This window comes from Amblyomma mixtum, chromosome 2 (assembly GCF_055824585.1).
Source record: "Amblyomma mixtum isolate Tamu chromosome 2, ASM5582458v1, whole genome shotgun sequence".
Taxonomy (NCBI): Eukaryota; Metazoa; Arthropoda; class Arachnida; order Ixodida; family Ixodidae; genus Amblyomma; species Amblyomma mixtum.
In genome coordinates this window covers 141593106-141599629 of record NC_143013.1, presented here as the reverse complement: position 1 = coordinate 141599629, position 6524 = coordinate 141593106, and the positions used below count along the sequence as shown (strand labels likewise).

At 52.5% G+C, this 6524-nt stretch overlaps 1 long non-coding RNA gene across 1 annotated transcript; it reads right to left on the bottom strand.

Annotated features, from left to right (window-relative positions):
* Window positions 1–3470: 3470 nt before the first annotated feature.
* Window positions 3471–3935, bottom strand: LOC149361102 (uncharacterized). The gene is made up of 2 exons (XR_016288906.1): window positions 3773–3935; window positions 3471–3696 (listed from the first exon to the last, which is right to left on the bottom strand). It is a non-coding gene; the product is annotated as an uncharacterized LOC149361102 (long non-coding RNA).
* Between the last annotated feature and the right edge of the window lie 2589 nt (window positions 3936–6524).

Below are 6524 nucleotides of genomic sequence, written 5' to 3'. Positions count from 1 at the left end.
GAGGCCCCGACCAATAGAAATAATCAAGTCGTTTGCTTTATGCATTTTTTTTAATTTAAGACCTTCTGTGTAGAACAAAACAATTCTGTGCTCTTTTCTCTTTGTGTTCGTCGTGTCTGTCGGCGATCGTCGGCGGTGAAGGCCTCCAAGGCACTGCTCCTCTTCTTGCGAACTTTTGGCTTGCATGACAGGCTACGACTTTAACGAACACTGACTTTTCATAGTGACTTCAATTTTCTGCTACTCTCTTTCCGCTTCCATTTTTTTCATCCCCTCACCCCCTTCTCCCCGTGTTGGCTAGCAAACCGATTATTCTTCCATTTAATCTCCATGCCGTTCCTCCGCTTCTTCCTGCTCCTCCTCCTCCTGGTCGTGTACGACATTTGATCATTGGACGTACAAATTTGTCTGGCGGAGGACGGCTGAATCCACACAGTGCATGTCTCAATCTATTCTAAGGTAAAGCCAAGGATGCTAGCATGTTTATGCAGAGGAAAGTGTTTCAGTAGTGTTTTTGGTTTTCAGGTCGATGAGAACGGAATATAGAATAGTGGCGCTCCTAATGTAATAAAATCTCACGCTTGAACTCTTCTGGGAAGAGCATCCCAGTTGGATCCTTGCGGTAGGAGCGGTTACGATGTCGTTGTCTGGTTGAGAATGAGACTCATTTCATCTTAGTTTCCTCAGCGAGCTCCGCCTCGTGATGTCGTTCGCATAATTGTGGCATTTAAAATTAGATGACAAAAAAAACGGACAGAAAGTAGGTGTACCAGCGCATTATGCTGCACGCGCAGCACACTCTCGTGCAGCCTGTCCCAGGAATAAATCCCACACGACGTACTCACTGCGTTCTTGACCATTACCGTTCGCACTCTTCTCTCTGACTTGTAGGAGAGCCTATCTCCAATCCTATATTACGCTATTGAACGCAAGGACAGCCCACAGATGCTGGTTAACGCGCTGCGATGTGATATCGCAATTCGGGGAAGAAAGCATAAAGAAAATTCGACATGAGCAACAATGTCGCGTCTTTCTTCGGCATAGGGGCCCGCCAGAAGCCTGATTAATTACCCGACAGGTTAGAAGCTTCTCCCATCAGAACAGGGGTTGCGGGGATAGGAAACAAAGCCAGCATGGTCGATTCTCTGGAACCCAATACATCCTTCTATTTCGGGCTCGGCCTCTTCATTACCGGTCACGGTAGCCGTGATAAATGTGAAAGCGAAGAAACACCGAAGATAGTTGTGTTTTCTCACCCACTTGGCATTGTCTCCAAGTCGTCGCTGTGTAATTTGAGCTCTTTTGGGCGCACTCGTTTGATGCTGGCGCTGCAAGAGGCTTTTGTGTGGAAACAGTGTGACAGAGCTGAAGGGCAATAAATCTGACTTATTGTCAGCGTTGAACATAACGAATGTCAGGTTTCTGTCCCTGTATGGGTTTTGTGCCTTCGCGTACGATCCGCTGTGTGTGTGTGTGCGTGCGTGTGTGCGTGTGTGCGCGTGTGCGTGTGCGTGTGCGCGCGCGCGCGTGTGTGTGTGTGTGTGTGTGTGTGTGCGCGCGCGTGTGTGTGTGTGCGTGTGTGCGCGTGTGTGCGCGTGTGTGCGCGTGTGTGCGCGTGTGCGCGCGCGCGCGTGTGTGTGTGTGTATGTGTGTGTGTGTGTGTGTGTGTGTGTGTGTGTGTGTGTGTGTGTGTGTGTGTGTGTGTGTGTGTGTGTGTGTGTGTGTGTGTGTGTGTGTGTGTGCGCGCGCGTGTGTGTGTGACTAATTCGTGACTCAACTCCGCGTATCAAGGGGGTGCAGGGAAACGAACAGGCCGATCAAGCCACCAGCGCACTCGCTGCTCGGTCTGTCTCCCGTCCTTGTAATCCTACTCCCAATCAGACAATCTCGCCCTTACATTCAAAGACATCACTGATTACAGCGAGAGGAGCACCGGTGCTACCGAACCCCTTGTAAGGAACTGCATCACTCTGACGAGAGCCCTCTCACCAAAATTCTCTCCAACACTGCACGGTGCCCGGCAGTGCTTAAGCACTTCAACCCATCCTTAAATGGTGCGCGCCAGTTCTGTGGGGAGGCGGCTGACACCTTCCATATGGCGTGGGCGTGCCAATAAAACCCATCTATCCACTCAACTCACCTGAGCGGTCTGGGAGGCGGGAATACTTGCCTGTCAAGACCTCAAGACCTAAAAGGGCCTGTTTCAACGAACGCAGGCGGCGTTCCTTGATAATAGGGCCCGGAATAGATACTTCAGCTGGTATTGTGAGGGGAGGGGCTGATAGGGCCTGAACTCAATCACCTCTCTGTAACCATTTGAATGGTTAATAAATGTTTGTCACCACCACCACCGCTGCGTTTCAATGGAGGCGAAAGGCACAGGCATCCACCTGTGTGCTGTGCGATGTTCGTGCACGTGAAAGATCCTCATGTTTTTGAAATTATTCCGGAGTCCTCCACTGCGGCACCCATTTCCCTATTGCATCTTTCACCCCTACCTCCCTTTACGGCGTGGTTTGGGTGTCCACCGAGATGTGAGACAATCGCTGCGCCATTTCTTTTTTTTTTTCAAAACACCAATTTTAAATTTTCAAGTCTCCTCGTGGGCCGCATGCCCATCTGAAATATCGTGGTCCCCTGAAAGCACTTTGCAATTCAGCCTCGCAATTCGTGCAACCTTTCTCGTCACAGGTAGGGGCCCGCTTTCGAAAGAGGGCGCGAACACATGGACACTCTTCTCATGGTGAATTCCAATGGCAGATCGGGATCAAGTTTTTCTGCTCGGTTTGGATCAGTCGTATTCCAATGGTAAAATGGGAGCGCGAGTTGTATGTTCCAATGGCAGATCGGGATCAGGCGTAAATCCCGGATCGCTCCGTGGAGCAGCGATTCTTGATCTGCCGAAATCGGCGGATTTGACCGGAACCTCGCGTGACGTTTTCTTTTCCGCCGCGTCTGCTTCCGGTCGCGACCGGCAGCAGCCGCTTCGTTCCTGTCGTCGCTACGTGGTGAGCCGGGCGAGCCGGGACAGACGGGCACTTTCCAGTCAACAGTGGACGGCAATGATCTTGCTTCGAGCCGTGCGGCACTAATTTTGCTTCATGGAAGTGACAGTTCCGACTCGGGCACCGAAAGCTCAGAGTCCAGCAGTGAAGATTCGTCTGAAACGGACAGCGAGTGTGAAGCTGCCGGCCTGTATATGCCTGCCGCCGGCGTCAGAAAAATGCGCTAACATTCTTTGTTCGCGTTCATAACAAGCCCTGGAGTAGAGGAATGTAACAAATGAATCATTTTTTTAGGATCGTTGGCCAATACCGAGTTGCTGGTAGAAGTGATAACTGCGATACAAGCAAATTTCTTCCTGATGCCCAGTGCGGCTGGCCTGCTGTCTGCTAGCGCCGCTGTTGGAGGCGTCGCAGAAATCGATCATGTCTTTATTTTATTATGAGACGAGGAGCACAGTAAAACGGTGACGCGAGTAGCACCTTTACTACAGCGCTGGCCAATTCCGAAGCGCCCTCAGCTGCGGCATCGATGAAAAACAGTTAGGCTTAGCGACGACTACGGCAGCCAGGGAGAAACGTTGGCCGGGGGGCAGCGCAGTTCGTCGCTCGGCGTGTCCGCGGGCGGCGTCGTTGCCGAAAGCTCGACTGTCTCGCTGATTGGTTCAGCGGCTTGCGTCTCGCAGTCGCAAGGCTGGAAAATCGAGCAGCGAGCAAATTACCTGCGCGTCGTCCGCCACTTCTTTCGTGAACGGTAGGGACAGGCTCACCGGCTCTCCGAAGACCGCGGCCGCATACTCGCGTGTTCACGGAGAGTGGACCATCCTGTACATACGCTTTGGTTTTGGTTTTACATTACGGCCTTCGTACTACCTCCTTTTTGTTTCGCCGAGACGGCGTCTGTCAACGCGGAGATCGCGCCTCGCGCAACTCCTGTCGTACTCGAACACGAAGCTAGCAGGGCGTCCTCTCCGGCGGCGCGCCTAGTTTCCGCGGTCGCCGCTGCGGCGCTGGCGTCGCGCTCCCGAGGGATCACTGGCATTCCAATCGCAAACTGGGAGGTGGCAAATCTACGCGCTCCGACGCGCTCCGTACGCGATCCGACGGAGCGGTCTCGATCTGCCATTGGAATTCAGCATCAGATGCTAAACACAGCCGGAACGAGAAGGCCGTCAAACTAACGGCGGTTGCCACACAGGAAGCAAACGCTGGAGACGCTGCTTGCAAACAGGCAGCAAAATATCCCCGAGTCTATGCTATAGATTTAAAAATTTGCAAAATCATAATCAACACTTAGGACGCCGAACGCGATAGCTTTGTAAGTTGCTGCAGCAAACGACTTTTTTCAACTGTGTGCATTCGCTGTGTACCCTCACGAGCATGCGCTAATTTAGGCTCCTGACACCTAAGGCCCTCCACTTAAGCCTTTCTATTTCATATCTCTGCGCAGCCTTCAAGCGTACTCAGCATTGCTGCAGCCAGAAGTGCTGGTCTACGATTTACCCGGCTAATTGGTTCATAATCTCTGTCTTTGCCTCTTCGTTCTGTTTCTCGTTGAAAGGAGGCTCACCCGCACGCGCGACGGCCCTTGACGACCACAGCGCCTCGCGCTGCGGATTCTTCTACACGGAAGCTGCTGGCCCGTACCACGGCCGTGACTGTATACGGCCGCAGTAATCCATCAAATTACGTACCTTCAGGCACTCCCTCGCCCCAACATTACACACGCGGAGGCGGTCGTCAGAGCACTCGCCGCTCCCCCACCAGACTCCCGATTTATCATCACCGGCTCCCGCGGAGCCTGCTGGAATCGAGAACAAGGACGCATCTCTCGACGTGCCGCCAAATTTTTACACAGATGCCAGTACCGGGGTCACCCGGACACAGGTCCGGATCTGGGCGCCATCACATCACGGACTGAAGCAAAACGTGGCCTATGACACCTCAGCCCGCGATCTCAACAACCGGGCATTGCCTCTACACTCGCCGCCTGAGGCATCAGAACGTAACCCGGCTATCACTTACAGACATTGTTCAATTGTTTGAAACCCAGAATAGCCAGTTTCATTCCCCTGCGAAAGGGCTAACCAAAATCGAGGAACGTTGGCGCCTTCGCTTATAAACCAATTTGTTACTGTGCCCGGCAGTGCTGCAATGTTTTAATCCGGCTTTTAACGTGGAGTGCCTGCATGGTGGGTGCGCGTTCCGGACGTGTACCACGTGGTGTCGGCATGCCCCTCTAACCCCGCTTAACGCCTTTCCTCACACCTACCTGAGAGGGCTCGGAGGCTTCCCTGTTCGGCTGTTCTACCTTAGAGAGCCAGCCAGCTCTCGTCGCTAGTGCACGAGGTGCCGCAGAAGCCACAGGGGTCTCGGAGTAGGAACTCTTCTTAGAATTTGTAAGGGGCTAGCCCTGAAGTCCAGTCCCCACTCTTTTCTGTAAATAGCCTTGAATTAAAGTTTTCTATCTGCACCACCACGCAGTCCTTCCATTGCAACTAGTCGAGAGCCACCTTTGTTAGCACGCGACGCACGCTTACGCTCCACCGCCCTGTTTCGTGGCTGGTCGCTGGGCGGCCTACCACGACCCCCCCGATGCAACCTGTTTTCCACTCAACGAAACTCCAGCACTTGTCGTAGGTATGGTGTTCATCTTAGTGACACCTGGCACGACGGAGAACCATTACTTCGCTGTTTGTCTATTCCCCCCCCCCCCCCCCCTCCCAGCCAAGTCGGCACCCTGTCATATGTATGACTCGATGCAAAAACCACAGAACACAGGCACTGAAGGTGAAATGCTGCGGCACAACCACACACCCAAAGCAAGACCAAGAATACACCGGAGAAGACAACCCACAGATGGATAGGCCAGCCACCGAGGAGGAAGTATGGGCAGCCATAGGGGAAGCCAAAAAGAATACGGCAACCGTAAAGGACAATATATATAGCGCTACCAATAGAAACATGTGAGACACGGCCATCGTCGACCTTACCAAGTATCTAAACGCAATCTGGGAAAAGGACTCGTGCAGGTGGAATGGAAATTTGCACAGGTAATTATGATACCCAAGCCGGGCAGAAGACCCCAAGTAGAAAACCTAAGACCACTCTCCGTAACCACCTGTCTAGGGAAGATATACGAGAGAGTGATCAATGAAAGGATGACACACTACATGGAGGACAACGGATATTACCCTGATGCCATGTTCGGCTTCAGAAGGGGACTGTCAAGACGTATTCTACAGTTAAGGGAGGAAGTCCTCACTGAAATACCAAGAAGTGGAGAACACATAGTACTAGCGCTCGGCATTACGGGAGCCTTCGATAACGTGGGACATGCGGCCATCATGGAAGGTCTCAATAACATAAACTGCGGAAACAGAGCCTCCGATATGTCAAAGCCTTCTTGACGGAACGAACGGCTACGACATCATCCGAAACGCAAGATCTGAGAGCTTCCCGGTGCCAATCAAGGGTACCCCGCATGGCTCAGTAATATCACCCCTACTATTCAACGTAGCG